Source organism: Lates calcarifer, linkage group LG24, assembly GCF_001640805.2.
Source record: "Lates calcarifer isolate ASB-BC8 linkage group LG24, TLL_Latcal_v3, whole genome shotgun sequence".
In the NCBI taxonomy this organism is placed as follows: domain Eukaryota; kingdom Metazoa; phylum Chordata; class Actinopteri; family Centropomidae; genus Lates; species Lates calcarifer.
In genome coordinates, this window is record NC_066856.1 from 3,106,068 (window position 1) to 3,125,328 (window position 19,261).

At 41.0% G+C, this 19,261-nt stretch overlaps 1 protein-coding gene across 5 annotated transcripts in view; it reads right to left on the reverse strand.

Moving 5' to 3' along the window:
• Positions 1-19,261, reverse strand: part of mpp7a (MAGUK p55 scaffold protein 7a) — a 128,714-nt gene that overhangs the window by 107,616 nt on the left and 1,837 nt on the right. The window contains exons 1-3 of one of the 5 annotated variants that reach the window (XM_051066598.1): positions 5,956-6,160; positions 3,150-3,316; positions 2,526-2,611 (exon numbers count right to left, since the gene is read on the reverse strand). The exons of 2 other annotated variants lie outside the window; for them this stretch is intronic. The gene's annotated coding sequence lies outside the window, so the exon portion shown is untranslated. Of the gene's footprint in view, positions 1-2,525; positions 2,612-3,149; positions 3,317-5,955; positions 6,161-19,261 lie in introns of those variants that run through there. 2 more of the 5 variants (XM_051066596.1, XM_051066599.1) reach the window with 2 other exon arrangements.

Here is a 19,261-nt window from a genome sequence, read left to right on the forward strand (position 1 = left end):
AGAGAGGAGAGGATGCAATCATGCAGCCACATCTGTGGTTTACAGTGGAAAGTGGTTTTCTTCACAACAAAAAAACAATTCACAGCCTCCTCAAAAACAGGATGAAAAGTGTTTTCAGCCAAAACAGAAACACAATAACAGCCATTTTTATACTACATTTATCATCCAGTAATCAAATCCTACAATCAACTCAGACTTTTGTCTCTCTAGGCCACCACGTCACACACTGGAGCCACTTCTTCCTGAGAGCCACCACACACAGGGTACAATCCTCTCTGCCCCCTCCCTCCTGTACAAGACACAAACACAGGTGGTAAATCAGCCAGAGTGACGGCTTTCCCATCCCCACTGTTACTCACACTAGGAGGATTCCAAACCACTGAACATCCTCAATGCTCCCTCGTCCTCAATCACCCTCCCTCACCCTCCCACACAGTGCCCACAGACAGTGAAGGCCTCTTAAGAAGCAGTTATGGAAGGGGCAGGTTTAAATGATGTCTGTGCCTGTGAATAAGTTGTTATAAAAAAAAACGGTGAGAAAGTTTTGGTGCAGGGAGATTCCAGAAAGTGCAAAATAGGCCAAGGGTGGACAAAGATACCCTGCTTAGAACAGATACACTGTCGTGAGGAGACACAAAGTGGGAACTGATTTTTAGTGTTACTGTTGCTATTTTAATCAGAAGTACAGTGGCTTTAAAAAGTCAAGGGTACCATTTTCCCACATACAGCAGTTTTAGAAACTATTCAGACCCCTTCACTTTTTGCACACTTTCTTTTGTTGGCCACTTAAGGACAAGTCTCTGACTTGTCCTTAAGTGGCCCGGCCAAAGCCCAGACTTAAGACAGACTTAAGACCTGAACATGGCAGGCCACAGGCACTTCCATCCAATCTGACAGAGCTTGAGAGGATCTGCCAGGAAGAATGGAATTAAGTGCCCAAATCCAGGTGTGCAAAGCTGATAGACAAATGCTGCCAAAGGGGCTTCTACAACATACTGAATTAAAGGTCTGAATGCTTTTGCAAATGAAATACTTCAGTTTCTGATTTTTTCATGTAGTCATTATGGGTTATTAAGTGTTGGATGATGGTCCTCAAATGTCAGTTTTATCTATTTACAATTGAATCTATAATACAATAAAATGTGCAGCGTTCACCTTGTATGAGACGGTCACACAAGTGTCCAGTGGAGTCTCTGCAATTAGTAGATTTGTTCACAGTGTAAAATTTGTTTGCATCGATTTCAACTCTGGTGAACTCTGACACATGACTTTGCGTCACTGAACAACTGCTGACCACATCTTTCCTTTCTCCTCCACCCCCAGCAGATGCAGTCTCTACCACTCAGCCCCCTATTCTTCACTTGTAGATTTCCCTACTCTATGTGGACATATGATCCCCTTGAGAGTAATGAAGCAAGTCCATGAGATGACCCAGACCTGACCCTGACCAGAACACACAGACAGAAAGACAGATGGGCAGCAGCAACCAGCAGCTGAGCCCCACATTGACCCTAATGACACATAGGAAGCTCAAGTGTATGTGCATGCAACTTACACAACTCTGCATGATGGTTAGTTGAGGAAAGCTGAAAAACCTGACAGCTCTTACAGGGTAGCTGCTGGCAGGAATGTAATCTTGAGTTTTGAGTTTCAGTGAAGTTGTTACTGATTTCAAGGTCTTAAAGTGCCTTGGTAGTAAATGTATTTTATAGTGAGGTAACAAAAAATTAAACAAGTTATATGGAAAAATGCCTGTTAGTAAACCACAATAGCAAACACACAAGTCCTGTGATGCACACAATTATGTAACACCTAGCACAGCATGCTTTCTGTAAAACACAGCAGAACTTGGAGCTGACATAGTGAAGACGACAATGATGCAAATTCTTGTAGACATTTACATGAGCTGTAATATGATGACTGTTGGCATGAAAACCATTAGATTAGCATGCATGGATAACCATTCCAGCTTTGCAGGCTAACCTAGGCTGTGTGTTATTGTTCGCTGTATAGTGACACACGAGAGGGTCTGTGTAGTGTGCACGTGTGTCTAACAACACCATTATCAATTTATACTGACAGCATGAGGAGAATCAGCTTGTGAAGATCAGTCTACTGAGAGATTGAGAGCATCACTGACAAGCAAGAACAATGAAAGTATCTGTTATTACCATCACAGTGCTACCCTTCAACTATTTCTTCCAGAATGAAGAAATACTGCAACAGGTTATGAAATTCCACATTTTTGACTGGGACACAAAAGTTCACTGCTGAGATAAAAAAGAAAAAGAAAAAAAGGGAAATGAGTCATAATGTTTCTGCTTAAAGCAACTTCACACTTGTTGCAAAGCCCTCACATTAGCTATGTGTCAGGCAGCCATAATGATGTCACCATTCGATCAAAACTGCGACAACATGTTAATTTTATTTATAGATTTGGCTGCATTATACTGTGTGGTATCCTTTCTCATGGTGATTATATTTTAACATGTCAAAGCAGGAAAAGCACAATCATAAATAATAACCTGAATCAAAGGTGCATTCTGTGGTTCAGTTCCAGTTCCACTTTCAGTTCCTTCATGCTGGACTTCTGTCATGGCTTACTGGGACACTTGAATAGAACAGAGCCATTGTTAAGGTTAATAGGAACACCTATGCTCAGGACAAAATGTTATGTGATACAATAATGTTTACTTCTATCTTGTGAATTCCCACCCCTGGGTTCAATAAGGTTGCATCTCATGTTACACCACTAGGTGTAGATTCATCTGTTTTTATTACTTCTGCCCTAATGAGGATTCTGTAAGGTCAAGACCAGCTGTTTTAAAGCATTATAGACCTTTTCTCCTTGGTAGCCAAGAGTACTGAGAGTTGTTTATTTTATTTATCCTGCAAAATGAAGCTGAGAACAAAGTATTTAATGCTTGAGCAATCAAACTTAAGATATTTGCCAGATCACATTTGCTTCTATTCTGCAACACTGCCGTGAGTCTCAATGGTTGATTTTATAGACTGCAAAATTTCAGGCATCTGTGGCTGCTAATGGCCATATGTCTCTTTGTTTAATTGTGGTATTTATCTTGTACACTCTTCATATGCAGCAATATACAAATACAGAAACAACCCTGTCCATGATTACTCTGCCTTACTTCCAACCAGATGGAGAAAGTCTGATGGAGCAGACGGAGGAAGGTGGTGAGATAATGTGTGGGCAGCTTTGCTGGTAGCAGATGCTGCACTAAAGCTGCTCCTCTGGGTACAAAAAGGCAACTATCAGCCTGGCTGCCACGGTCAGCACAGCACCAGAGAACATAGGCTAAAAGAGCAGAAACAGAGAGATGGACCACATTAATAGAGATGGGCAATAAAAATGCACTCACTTAAAACACTAAACCCTCTATCCTTTGCTTGACTGACTGATGTGTAAAAACTAGTGGCTTAGTTTGACTTACTGACAACACTCTAATATATTTATAGCATATTGGACTTTGGGGATAGAGCACTTAAGTCCTGGACTTGCTTCTAGTGTGTGTGACATATGTGATTGCTTCTAAACAATCCTGTCAGCACATCATGTTGTCAAGATTATATTATCCCTGAGAGGTTGACATGGACACACACACGCCTGTGAACAGATGGGATGGATCTACAGAATCAATCATGACATTTCAGTGTCAAAACAACTTGACCTTGGAGACTGCAAATGCAGCATTTTCCACTGCAAAGCAGCGTCACACAAAGACATACAGAAGCCGATAGAATGGAAGTATCATCATAGCTGTTCCCTGGCACCATGACAGCAGCCACAATGTCAGCGATCAGCACCTCCCAAATTATCAACACACACAGGTCAACCTGCAGCCAAGTACTCTGGAAGTGTGTTTGAGAGGATGTGTGTGTGCATGGGGGTGTTGAGCCTCCTGTCTTACTAAATCCCCTTTACTCTGATGGCCCGCCCTGATAGGGATCCTCACAGCAGCCATTACAAAGTCATTAAACTCTGTGATTTTCCCTACGATTACAGATGCATTGTGCTCACACACTCACGCACAACTTCTGTTTGAAGCAATGCCAACTGCAACAAGACCTCAGTAATCACACTGTGACCCTTGTTTTTCGCTCATATTCTATTCTGCTGCCTCAAGTTCAAATTGAATTTTTTAGGTTTGGAAACAGAAGGGAGAGGAAAATCTTAAATATGTCCTATAGTACAGGGTAATAAGTCCTGTGTTATCCTCCAATTAAAGGGATTGACGAGGCGACAAGCGGGGCTCTGTGGTAAAACTCTGTCTGTTTTTAGAGTCAGCAGGGCTTTAGAATCGGGTTGCAGGGTAAAGAGGGTAAGCTAAAATCATGATGGGGTTGATAGTGACTCAGTATGTGTGTGTCCCTCTCAAGCCACAGAGACCTACCCTCCTGACTCTTGATTAGATAAGTGTTAAGCCGTAACTCTAGATGCTTGGGGGGGGGGGGGGGGGGGCCTTGATAGAGCCTGTCAGAGCAAGAACAAATGATTACAACGTGATCTGAACATTGATTTGGCTCCACAGGATTTCATCCATTTTATTCATACTTTGACTCAAGATCAGACAAGAAGAATGGCTGATGTTGCATCACATCGATACGTGTGTTTGTGCAGGTTTTGTGTGCTACATGAAAATTAATTCCTAAAGCTTTTTTTGGAAGCAGAGAGACATAGTTCAGGTAATGGCTTGTAAAAACAGGTCCAGTAGGTTGCAATGGCCACAGAAATGTTTTCATAGTATTTTGAGGTGCCTGCTGTGATTAAAGCAAAGAGAAACATGTTTTAAGGTATAAGGGATAAAAGGCATGATATTAACTGTTTGAGTAGTGCTCCTCCTGCCTTGATAATATTGCAGTATTCCAGATGAAAATCCAAGTGATTGAATAAATCCTCTAGCAGAGAGGGGAACTTTAAGGAGGATGTTTGTTTAGTCATAATACTACCACTCTGGACCACCAACAGTCTTTGTTAATCTCTGAGACAAAACCAAAACATTACTGCATGTTTCATCATAAGTCTTTCTTTCCTGTGTTTGCAATGAATCGCTTGCTGCTGGTAGTTTAACACTCTCAAGAACGAGAACAAAACCAAAACCGGGGCGAGTTATTACATGCAATTAGCAGTTAAACACTGCAAAGTTCAGGGGGAAAGACAAACTGAAGTGTTTACAGAGAGATCTGTGGAGGGTCATGTACAGGAAAGTAGTTCAACGGCTTTCTGCTGCTGGGAAAGCATGTGTTTTGAACTCACCTGACACAAGAGAACAGGATGATCCACCAACAAAAGGCAGGAAATTAATTATCTGTCTGCTGAATTTACTGTATCAGGGGGCCTACTATTTTAGCTCTCTACCAATTAACACATTCCTCCATCCTGCTATGCAGTATGCTAGACTCATAGCTGAAAACAAGGGTGTGTGTAACCCCAATTCCCAGTACCCCACATCATTCTGCATGGGCTATGGTTGCTAAGAAGAGGAGAGTAGGGATGAAGAGGGGCAGGGGAATCAAGAACAATGTCTCAATTGAGTATCACACAGTGGCGCCCCAAACCCTAAAGGTGACTCACCTCATTTAAATACCATAAGTCTTTAAGTGACTGAAGTCTAACAATGCAGTGAAAAGAGTCATCAAGAGACTTTACACAACAGTGGCTCAGTGTGTCACTAATGTGTGTGATTCTGCTTGAATTAAAGATTCAGACCTTCTGTTCACTGTTCCTGTAATTGAGGTAATTGCCTGCAGCTCCTTTCAGTTATGTGTGCCCTCCTCTGTCACATGCATCAAATGTTGGTGCGTTGGGAGCTGAAAGGCATTTTGTCCGGCCAATAATGATACCTATTGTCTACTGGCAGGCTTTCTAAGTGGCTAAGCAGCACCTGTGAGCAGCCTGATAATCATACATACACAGAGGAAGAGAATCCAACATACACCTCTCCATTAATTCACACTGTCTCCCCGGTTCTGAAGCACTCTCATCTCCACTCTCCTCCACATTCCAAACAGACAATGACGGACAGCCAGCACTTCCTCCTCCACTCGAGCAGAATGGTATCACTTTCCACCACAGCCTACCTCTCACCACCCTGCTGCTTTGTCAGTGAAAGCAGAGACACAGAGAGGTAGTTTGTTGAGCCTGGAATAAAAAAAACAGTCTCTACAAGATTAAAAACAACAAAAGGAAAATATTTCTTATATAGTTCCTCCAATTTATACAGAGGAGAAGCACACTGACAGAACATAAGAACTGTGTGACTGAATTAAAATTCCACCTTTCAAGTGCTTGTACTGGTTAGGTTACAAGCTCAGTTGATAATGCTCTGAGGAAGTCAATAAATTTAAGGTGGAACTTCCATTACACATAATCCAATGTCATCTTTCTCTGTTTGTTAGAATAACAGAGGTTCTGCTGTTTCTGGCACACAGCTGGTCTGTGTCAACGTCTGTGTCAACTTTTGACCTAGTTGTTTTGATGCCAACATCAGCAAAATTAATTTTGTTGTTGATTTTCTTTGGTACAGAAGCTTTACATTACTGAAACCACTTTTAGACCCAACCGGGAAACTAGTGACTCTGCACAAATCAGGAGGGATCAACCTCGTTCATGAACTTTGTAGATGCTAAACAAACAACTAAAACACTTTCAGACTGAAACTGATGTCAGCTCGCCAACACAGAACAGAGAACAAGACTAAGCCCTTGAGTTTTGCTACCCTATGTAAACTTCAGGAATAAAAACTAACCTCAAGCTCACTGCAACCACAAATTTGCAGTCAACATTTCCCACATTTCCAAGCATAACTAGGGAGTAACCACCACTGGAACACATTGATTCTTCTTGAATGTTTCTAGATAAGATATTCTTGGAAATCCCCTCATCCCTTGGCTGAGAAACCCCAGATAACTCTCTCTAAGTCAGTGGAGGAGTTCCAGGCTGCTAACATCAGTGTGAGTGAGGTAATGGAGTGCTGAGAAATGATGCCCAGGCAGTGAAAACATTGCAAAGTCTCACTGTGAACAATGAGCACATGCACAATTCTACTAAAAAGTGTTACTTTGAGGGTTAAAACTGTGCTTATCTGATAACACTGCAATGGCGATATACACATAGAAATACTGTACTCATGCAAAGCATAAACACACATTCTCTCACACACAGGGCTGGTGTGACTGGGATGGATATCACTACCAGTGATAATCCTTATTTCTGTGAATGGTGCCCACACTGAAACGTTGTAATATCTCATTACGCAACAACTCATTCAGTTCTGCACTTCACGCTTGCAGCTGTCTAAATCACACAGTCCAACTGAAGCATTTTCCAGGCCTTATTAGGCATCGCTGACCTTAAAACAACTGTTAGGGATGAATAATTATTTGTGTGTACCAATAAGGAAAAAATGCAGCACAATGCCTCCAACTTGCAGTTAAGGGTCTTTTATTGATCCTCGAAGGGGAAACTCCTTTTTGCATATTTAGGTCAGATCAGGGCCTTAGAAAAACAGTGCACTAATGTGAGATAGGAAAGAACTGATGAGTGACCTTTAGCAGAAATTCTATGCAAATATACTCAGGTGTACACAGTACACACAGAGATGTGCACAGACACATAAACAGCAAGCATTTCTCTCACAGTTGCTTAGATACATCCAATTGTTCAACTTCGTCCAACTTTGTGTTTGCTGACTTTTCCCTTCAATTCTGTTGCAGCCACATTGCTGGGATAACTAAAATACTCAGTGTTGTGGTATCAGATGTGAATCATGAGTGATAATAAGACTTCTATAATTCCAGTAAGTTCAACCTACACTGAGCTTCTGATGTGTCAAATGTCTAGTAGGGAGGATGCACATTACTAGACTGGATAACAAGGAAACCAATTCAGTACTAATTACTTTGTCATTGACTACAGCTGACGCCACACACCTGTGTGAGGCAGAGCTGCACTTGATGACTGACATAGTGATATGAGAAGACCTCCCATTATGCTACAGGCCTTTTCTGTCATCATCTCCCTCCACCTCTGCCCACCCTATGTAGGATCTGATCACCTCTGAAACGCAAGCAGCTCTGTCACCATTGCTCTGAAGATGAGACATTAGCTGATATGACTCACTGCAAACGGACTTGGTCACAAGTTTTTGTGTCTGTGCCTCTATGTGGAAGTGTACACAATGTAACTTAAGGACAAGGATGGGTGTGGTACACTTCTACACCACAGCTTCAGACCAAATAATGTTAACCTTGCATCTGTGTAACTTCAGTTGCTAGAGATGTTACTTTTATATCTCTCCTGTTGTTTTATCTTTACACAACGCAGGTATATTTTCAATCCACGGCTGTCAGGTGCCTATCCAAACCTATCCTTACATAAACCTATAAGTTTACTTAACACACCATAAGTAAATGCGAGTCAATCAGTTTTATTATATGAATAATTCCTTCTTTGAATCACAATTCAATATTATGTCAGCAGACACAGAGAGTTGCAATAGGCCTATTCTAAGACGTAATAAAGGCTTATTAAAGGGGAATATCATGGACAAATTAGAGAAGAGAAATGTCAGATTTACTCAGTCACAATGACTGGTGATACTCAATGACACTCAAAGCTACTGAGGCAGTTGGTATCTCATATTCTGCCATTTTAAATGAAATGAATGACATCAGTCAAATATTTTCATGACTTCAGAAGGATAGAAAAATGTGAAAAATGTTTCCATACCTGAAAATTTCACCATTTACAGAAGATGGACCATATGGTGTTACTGTATGGTAATGCAATACAAGCACTGACCAGGCTTATTTAGACAAAAGCATAGTTATAACCTGCTACACAAGAGGCTCTGTAGCCAGCTGCATCATTAACAGATTTTTTGCACCAGTGCAAGTAAAATACCTGGTTCATCTGAGAAAAGTTTGATTGTGTTTACTAGTTTTAGAGACATGATTCGTGTTCAGGCTTGGGTGTTGCCTCCATGCCTGTAGACTTCACTCTACAACTGAAAGAGGACAGGTATTCAAACATATCTTGTTACAAAGTTTACCCATGTATGTGTTGCACACAAACAAGGTTTTTCATCAGTGTGAGTATTAGACCCAGATTATCAGAGTGTTTACTAAAGACCTGATTAACACCAAGGCAACACTGGAACATTCCTCTCCACTATCTCTGTCTCAAAGTGGTTTCTCCATCCAAGCTGATGACCTGTTCTACCTGGCTGCTGGCATGTTGTGTCAGGTTGGTTTTATAACATATGGATTCATCTAGGAAAGAATAGGTAAGGCTGCTGGTAGTAAGGGAATTCATGTTCCAACATCCCAGACAGAGGACCTAACTTTTCAAATTAAGCTGAACTTTTAAATAAACCTCTGACACATACCAACAAACAGAGGATGAATCTTATCAGGTTACAATGTAAAATGATATGTCAGTGGTACTTGACCATTTGCCTGAGACACTGTATATTTTTATTCCAAACACTACAGAAGCTGAGGTCACTGTTTATTAGTTCCTCCTTCTGGCTCAAGTTGTGCTACTCAGCAAAATCAGCTGCTGCAGTGTTTGTTTGGAATGCAATTTGTGCTGTGTGGGGCCACGACAGTTGAGAACCATCACTAAGTACACCATAAATTGGTTTGAAACCCAAGCCTAAGATAGCTAGCTGACCTCTTGGCTTTACCTCTGAGCCCTTTGTCAGCTGATAAGGCAAAATGAGGTGTCCTGTGCTATGTGGCAGCTTTCAGACACATGGAGGAACACCACTAGAGTTCAGCATTTATACCTAAAACAGGGCTCCAGACTACGACTAATTCGTCACATTTTGAGAATACATTTTACAATTAGGAGCACCAGTGTGACTTGCAAATATGCCTCCTGCCTTGTAGGTTTGGGTCCAGTGTTTCCTCTACACTACTTTATTTGTCATTTATGTTCACTCTGCTTCTCTGACCACTCTGCCCGGGGCAGGGCTGCATCCTCACTGCGTGCACCACACACATACACACACGTGCACATGGAAGTGAAGCGAACTGGGTGAATTTAGGCAACTCAAGTTAACAACACCTACGCCCGTTACTCTAAGTGCATTAAAAAGTAAAAGCCACTGGCCTTTACCTTTTCTTTATCAAATAACCTGTTCAGCAAGCCCTTAAAAAAAGCAATATTTTTAACAGCTGTTTGCAGTCTCCTGACATGTTTAACGTTGTTTAACCGCTGTTTAATCTAATGGCGAATTGTTGTTAAGAAGCCAAAACAAAAGCTATCTCTATGTAATCTAACTGGTTAGTTTGCCACTAATCTTAAAATTTGGCAAATTCCTTTAAACTTTACTTGATAAGACAAACCAGCCCCTCGACATTTAGATTTCTGTTCAGTGACTTTACTGTTGTGAACATTACTGTTGCTGCTCTAGAATCATTACTTAGTTGTATTTAAAATATGACTCAACTCTATTCCTGTTCTGAATTTGTTTAAAAAATTAAAAATTAAAACTGTTCATATCACTTCACTATAAGTTTGGTTTAACCAGTGATATTTTGTGATTATTATTCTTTATTGCGCATAGTGGGATCACTCTCAATAATGTGATGTGATTGCTATATATTTTCTCCCATATAAAAGGGCAACATAATTATTATTATTGTCAATGTGTTACCAAAGAATTTATTAGTAATATGGTTAACATTAACAAAAATTCTGAATTTGTGGCCCTGAATGTTGATTTAAGCAGTGCACACTGTATGTAGCAATATTCCACTGACAAACTACCTTCCAGGGTGAAAAAAAGTTGCATTCTTGACTTCAGTACAAATTGGTGCAAGGGCTCTTATCTTTATGCTTTCACGCTGCTCTAGGTTGGTTTTGACCACAATTTCTCACTAATTGGGTAAAGAGAGGACTTCCCTTTGCTCTGCTCTGAAGATGAGACATTAGCTGATGACTCAGTATAATCTGACGTGGTCACAGGCTTCTGTGTATTTGTGTGTAAGTGTTACACAATGTAACTTCAAGACTGGGATGGGTGTGATACTACACCACAGGCGCAGACCAGAAAAAATGTTAACATTACATCTGTGTAAACACAAATTAACTTCAGGTGCTAGATATTTCTCCTCTGCCAACGACCATTGTTTTCTCTTTACACACTTCCATCCAGAGCTATCTGGCGTTATATTAACCTATAGATTTCATTTTTTCAACACACCCTTAGTATACGTACACAACCATAAAAACCATAAAATACACAACCATAATCAACTGTTAAAAGGCAGTCCCTGAAAAGGCCAGGTAATTTTGGACTCAGCTTGATTAACAAAGCCACTTGGATCTATTCTGCTCTTGTTTAAAGCTTAGCATGCCCATTATTCTCTTCTCTTGTGGGTAGTAATAGCCTAGGCCTTCCAAGGACAAGAGGAGGAGTTTATAGCAATACATCTAAAGAGCTTAATTTCAAAATGCAATCTACTTATTTAGTGATTAAATTCTAGCTTGATATTTGCACGTCAAGGCCTCAAATGCACAACTGGAATGCAGTGTATCGGCCAAATTGTGTTAGCTTTCTCAAGTAAAAATCTTTTCTTCTTCACACAGTCATTTGAATCTTTAACCTTTGCTGACCTTGTGACTAGCTGCTATATTAAGCCAGCTCACAGCATGGTCCTGTGTCACTGACAATTGATGACACTTTACATGAGACTGTTTCCTCTGCAGTTTCCTGTCAGCACCCAAAGGTCTGTAGTAGCAAATCTTATATGGAGCCCAAAACTCCACTGTAGTACCTAAAAGGTTAAGACTGAAAACTTGTAACTGACCCTTAAATACTGTACAATCATTAATATCCTGCAGCCTGCAGATCTGCATTCCCAGTCCACAGTGCTGAGCATTTTGTTCTCAGGTGTATGGTTGGAAAATGTCTCACTGGAAGATCTCCCCCACAAGATTTTGGAACTTTAACACCAGTTTCATCCTGTAAAGAAGCGATCTGTTCCACAGTGGCCCACTGGCACACAATACTCCTCTGTTCACCAGATGCCAAATGGTCCAGTCATCACCCTCCATGCCACCCCTCCCCACCCCTCCTTTGCTATCTATCTCAGCCTTTCTGTATCTGTCTTTCCCTGACCGTGACAGAAGCTGCTGATGGTCAGTCAGATTAGCATCCAGTCGCTGAAGGGACGACTTCAAAACGAACAAAGAAAGAGCTACTTTGTCTCTCTCTGGTGCCGATGACCCCGGAAGTAAGAGAGGAAACTGGGTGGACAGAAAAAGCATTGCAAGAGCCATTATAATGACCAACTGTGAGAGCCTGGGTTTGGAGAACTACAGTACAAAACTGGCAGCATCTTGGTAGTTATTATATCATACTTCACATCTAACCTCTTAAAACAGACATTTAAACTATTGCAGACTTGCAACACTTGACTACTCAACTAGATCCAATGCTTCTGGTTAAATTAAGACAAGTGACCGGTTTTGAATTATCCACTAACATGTCAATCCAGCTGCAAGCTAACCCCCATTGAAGCAAATCATTCTTTGCACCATCATTTAACAATTTTATTTGGTGACATTTGATGGCACAAGAAGGAATAATTTCATGGATCTATTTATAGACAATGTGTTTACATCTTTTGAGCAATTACATAATAAACAGAATTTACCTGATTCACACTTTTTTAAATATTCACAAGTGCAAAGCTTTGTTAAACAAAATAATGCAATATATCCTTTGGCTCCAGAACAAATTATGGACTTAATTTTACTGGTGAACTTAAGGGCACTAGGGCCTATCTGTTACATATGAAAAATTGTCTCAGGTTGCAAGTACATAAAGTATGCAACACCTAAAACTTACATGGCAGATTTCAGATTAACAGTGGAAGGAGACACTGGAGCAGATCCATTCTTATTCTGTCCGTGACAGATATGGCCTCATATAATTTAAGCTGTTACATCAACTTTACTGGTCTAAACAAAAGCCTCATAAAATATTGCCAAATATGGATCCTTCAGGCAAGCACTGTGGGCTCATGCCAGCATCGCTGATGCACATGTTTTGGAGCTTTCTGTTGAATTACTGGAGAAGTGTTTATTAAACGCTGTCTTACATATTGAACAGAACTATTGATCCAACAGCTGTTTTTGTTGTTGCAGATCCTAAAATGGGTAAAACTAGTTCAGAGTAAGTCTGAGCAACAGAAGCAGGCAACAGTCCATAACCTGCTGAGAGAAAAAATGATGCATTTAGATTTAGGAAAAAAAAGAATTTTTCATTAGACAGCAGGAAGGTGAATTCAATAAAATATGTCACTTTGCAGGCCAGAAACTGAGATATGCATAATATAAATATTGTCTGTGTACTCTGGTTAAGACCTTGTAATTATGGGGACCAAATACTGGCAGACTCTACAGCTCCTTTATTGTAATTTAATTTTATTTACATCTTTAAAATTGTAAAACATTTATTCATTTATATGAATAGTGTTTAACTGTACATATATTTTCTATAAAAGTTCTGTATTTTGCATTGTCTATTGTGTGCCCATGTTAGACACACTATTAACAAAACATGTCAGTCCATCAAAGTTGTAGTTCCATAAAGTACTATGCAGCCAGTGAACATATAAACCAAACCCCAACTCCACCCTGTGGAGTCTATCTGCTCAAACCGATTCAAACTCTATTCAAATCCAAACTGACTGCATACTACATGCTGGCGCAGTCACCATCATTGTGGACAAAGTAAACTACTCCTACACACACTTCTGCATGGACACCACATGCCTTCTGTTATCAAAGCCCAACAATCCAAAGCAAACTATAAATATCACACTTTAATTTCACCAGAGCCAGAAACCTCCTCTCAAAGGCATTTCCATAAGGTTACTTAGCAATTAGTGGTGAGCTAAAAGCTAAGTCAGCAGAGAGGCCTGTCCTTTGATATGAGGGTACCATATGATAGGCAGCACAGAATGATGACAGCTGTTTAAATCTTGAATAAAAGGCAAATACCAAATTACATCTGTGACAATGTTAGGCTCAAATTATGGCAGCAACTCCTGTTGGTTTTGTATTATCTGTGCCATCTAAAGACAGCCTTTGGACATTTTACTACTCATGTGGCAAAATGTATTGCTGGTAACTACTTACTGAAGAAACTGTTAACTTAAGTTATGTTACTAAGAAAACATGCACATTGAAAAAAAAGAATATGAAGAAAATATCATCACCACTTTGACAACACATTCTCTGACTGAGCACAACCAGAGGCTCTAGTTCTGATGACCTGAAAGGCCAGGTGGATCTATATGAGGTCTATGTAGAGTACAGGGAACCAGTGTAATGAGCCCAACACCACAAGATGAGAAGACTGTGGAGTCTTAGTCAGCAGTTGTGCAGCTGAGTTTTACCTGCGTTTTCTTAAAGCTCTCTCTGCCACTATAACCTAGTAATCTGACAAAACTTTATTACTCAGTCACTTGTAATACTTGACTAATATGTCAAGGGTTACAACTGAATGACGCTGAGACGCTACACCCACCAGTTAGTGGACATGTAAGACATAGCTAACATGGGGGAGGATAATGACCAGTTTCGAAAACAAAACTAACTTGATTTAGAGAGCACACAGACTACCACTGGTTTAGATAGCTCACAGTTCTATCCCCTTGTGTACCATCATGCAGAGTGAATAGTTTTAATCACATGGGCCATGCCATCAAAGAGTGAAAACTGCATAATTAATGGTTCTGATAGGCTGTTGTGAAGGGGTTTTCATAGTCAAATCACTCTAATTGCACTCAATGAACAACTAGGGAATAGGCACAGACTGGGTCTATACTGGTCTAGAGATGAATGGATGCCTGACACATGCACACACAAACATACACACAGAGGCTTAACGGCATGTTTTGAAGACCAGAGACAAAAGCGTGCATTCACACACACATGCAAACAGACCGCCTTTTGCCAATCAAACTTCTATGCATTATGGAGTGGAGTGGAGGGGCAAATAAGGGGCAGACAAGTTAACAGGCGAGTGAAAATTCAGCCTCAGGGGGCCTGCAACCAGAAGGAGGTAGCAGGAAACACAGCAACAAGTGTACAGAGCTACAGCTGACACTACTTGAGACGCCCCGCACACACAAAGGGGGGATTTAGCCTGTGAAAGCCAGTGTTGCTGTCTGGAAGGTATCCTTGCCAACTGACAGAAAACAGGCAGCTAGAGAAAACCTCTTGAACTAATCAGCACTACTCTGATGGGCTCAAGGCCTCTGCAAGACCCCACCCACTGTTGCGAAGAACCCAGCATACCAAATTACTCAGTCTTCCCTATTTCCTTCTCCTGTCTCCTGTCAGTCATCAAATCAATGCTTGTAGCAGCAACGTCATGGGTGGAACAGTTATCTTGAGTGGCACCAGGAAATAAAGCATGATTTAACTGAATGCAGCATTAGATTTACAAGATTACAAAACATCAGAGGGGTAAGCAACACTGCGCTTTCCATCTGCACTTCTCTCCTTATCACATTTGATATCAAATATTACTGCAGCTAGGAGGCCAAGAGGAGTCATGTGGTGAAAGTAGGATACTTTACCTGAAGGTGATCCCTAACAGCAAGTCAGCAGAAGAAGGGGAGAGTGGAGCTTATATGGGTCAAACAAGAAAAAAAAAAACATCCAACATCAGGTCCAATATTTCTCTCCTAAATGTCACTTTTCATGTGGCCCTAATGTCTACAACCTGTGACCATGAGACTTTAACATGCAATGTTTGCGACAGACAAAGCTGCATTCCCCTGTTATTTGATATAAGTAAAGGCTCTCACAGCAACAAGGAGCAGATGGTGGTGACATCAGCATGTAATGTGTGTGTTACAACATAACTGTGTTCTTATTGCCCTTCGATAAATTACAGTGGATATTTTATGCAGCATGGTCATGTTACTGTCACTGTCACTGTCACTGATCAAGGCAAGGAAGGAAAACATCAGTCACAGGACCAGTGTATGGTAACCAAGCTCCACAAGAACTCCAAATATCATCACAAGCTACATGAATATTGCAACCTCATGGTGCATTAATACAGCACTGGATACTTCGCTGACAGGTGACATAGATCCTCTCATGCTGATGGTGCAAACTTGAGGCTATGGGGTCAAGTGGCAAAGATAGCAAGTAGTTATTTACCTAGTGCCTTGTGTTCAAATCTACAGCATTTGACATTAATTCAGAGAAGTCCTTGAGTCAATGTTCCATCACAATGAGCATACAATAGCAGCATAAAATACAAAAGATCTAGGGGTACACAAGTCCTCTGTGGTGGATGTGATTTACTGGACAGAACCACAAACAAGTACACACACTTTAGCCTATTTTGGTTCTGTTTGCTCCAAGTGTGTTGAATTATTCACAGGGCTGCCGTAAGGGGAATAGGCATAGTAAGACTAGGCAGGGGCCATGCATGGAAAACCCTCATAAATAAAACAACATTTGACAAATAAGCTTGACGTCAGTCAAGTGAACCCACCACCTCGCTTTGTAAGGCTATAGGCTTCAATGTCTACTGACAACTGGTTACAAGCTGTTACATACACAATGCCTCCACCTGATTCTGCAACTGATTGTGCAACTATTCCTTTCAAGCAATGTTTTAGCTTGAAACAACATACTTACAGAACCATACGAGCATCTCATTTGCAAGCTTATGAAGAAGCATTTGAATACAGTATTCCCACAGCAATAGTTTGCAGTACAAGTTCCTGTTAGCCCAAGGCGTTAAATGCAAACAAGTTAGGCTACAGATGTAGCTGAATAAGAAGGCAGCTGTTCTTTGCAACTGAAGCTTTGCACTCCTTAATAGCAAATGTCTTAAAAAAGGAATGAAAGAGTGTCCTATAACAAACACCACGTTGTCAGACCTCTCACGTCTAGACCTATATACAGTAACACATTATAGTTTAACCTTCTCCCTGAGGGTTTGGGGTCTGACTTGTTTTCCCACATCTAGTATGTTTATTAATGCCACTGCCATTCACTCAGTCTCTCTGCTTTCTCCATCAAAAGATGGGCCGCAGTGAGTCAAGAGGGCAGCATGCCTGCGTGGTGAGCGCAGCGTTTTATGTACACGAGCTGGAATATAACGCAGCCAGTGTCGGTGTCTGATGCCTGGCATCTGCTGGGTGGGCTCATTCCAGTGCAGCACTGCAGAGGCTTAGGTGGTGCTGAGGGAAACCCTACACCTCTGTAAGGCAGGCAGGGGCAAAACAACACAGCATCACTACTGGTGATGCTCATCAACTGTGGCCCTGCCAGAGACCCTGCCAAGTACATCATTTTAATCTCTCTGTCTGGGATCAGCAGTGCAGCACGAGGCTCACAAGTCCATTGTGGACTCGCAAAAGAGATTAGTGATACTGCGGAGTAAGATGGTGATTATGCATGGATAGAAGGATGGATAAATACATGGCTGAATGGAATGAGGGACAAATATGTGGTGTAATGAGTAACAGAATGAATGAAAGAACAGTTAGATGAATGGGTGGAAAGATAGATGTGTCAGTGGGCTTAAGGATGGTTGGATGGATGTATAGATGAATGTCCTACCCTCTGCATATACTGCTCAGTTCACCACAACTATAACTATGAGCTCTTCAGTTCGTGATAAGCCAAGGCAGACTGATTCAAAGACGATCTTTTCCAATGACAGTAGATTTGCTCTTGTAGTTCCTGATGGTTTGCTTTCATAATCTTATCACTTTCTAGCTCTCAATTTCACAAAAAAACTACACAAATATAATCATGGAAAAAGCTTTAAGACCTCAGACAAAAATACAGTAAGCAATACAAAAATATTTTGATAAGCCTTCAGACTTTATAACTGGATTAAGCTACTGCAACAACATACTTGTATTCATATTTCATATGTTGCCAAGTTTAGCAGCAGCTGGTAGTAAAGTGGGTTCACCTCAATATGTCAGAAGGAAGCGCTCAGAGACCTGAGCTCAGAAACTGCTCAACGCCTGATGAAGAGGCAGTGAACTCATGACAAGCTAATGCTGTTGAAACAGAATCAGTATTAAGTGAGGCCAAAGCAATCTGGCATCCTCTCTCTATATTCTCTAGCTGCTTAGTCTTTTGCTTCACTTCAGTACTAGAATGACTGCATTCCTTTATCCTTTCTTGACTTGCTGATATACTATTACTGCACAAATGAACTGCTTTGCAATTAAAAGAATAGGAATTTTATTTTTGTAAACAGTCAAAAGGCAATTTCAATGACAAGAACATTTACTTATTGCTTATTCTTGTATGAAACCCAAAATACTTGCTCCATTTTGACTGAAATTCTGGTTTCTCCTCAGACAAGGCAATTTCCTGAGATTCTAAGTTAGCTGATAGTGATCCAAACTAATGCTTGGATTAAGAGTCTTAAACCACTGTATCCTACCCTCCTTTAAGCTCCAAGAAAATAGCCTTGCTGCTGACGAGCAGTTATGGAAGCCAACTCTCGGCTTTGTCTCTGGCTATAGACAGCACAATGGCCTGCTGACAGGTCTCTCATCAACGCAAGCCAGGCCGCTGCAATGACAGGAAGCGTTTGTCTCAATCAGCAGGTTGCTCAGTTTCATTCTGGGAGTTGAGCCCTGCACACATAGCATTCTTGGTTCCCACACCTCCCTCCCCCGACTCGGTGACCCTCCACGCCAGGAACAAAACCCTGGGAATGTGAGCTATGCAGAGCTGCAGCTCGGAGACACCTGTTCAGACAACCAACACAAGACAAAGCCTCCTACGCTGTGCCTTGTGTGAGCCACTGCATCCCACCCCACCTTTATCTCAGCTGCCTTCATATACACACACTTGAGCACTATGTGCATTAAAGTCAAAAAACAGGCATCTGTTTAAGTCTGGCCATGAATACTTTCAGGAGGCAAACTTTAACAGCTGTTAACACCTTGTATGTTACCTTCAATCACCAGTGAAGAATCTGTTCATCAAGAGCATAATGAAGCTATCAGACCTGTCATGATGCTATACTACTAACCTCATAAACATCTAAACTAGAGATTATAAGACCAAAACACTTATAATCAAAGTCTCCTGAGAGACTCTCCCTGCCCAGTTGGAATTCAGACTAAAGGCCTCCACCTTTTTCTAGGCAAGATTTAAAAGAAGAACTAGGCTATTCCCACTGAAAGCAAAGGAGCTGGCCAAAACTGCAGACAAACCACT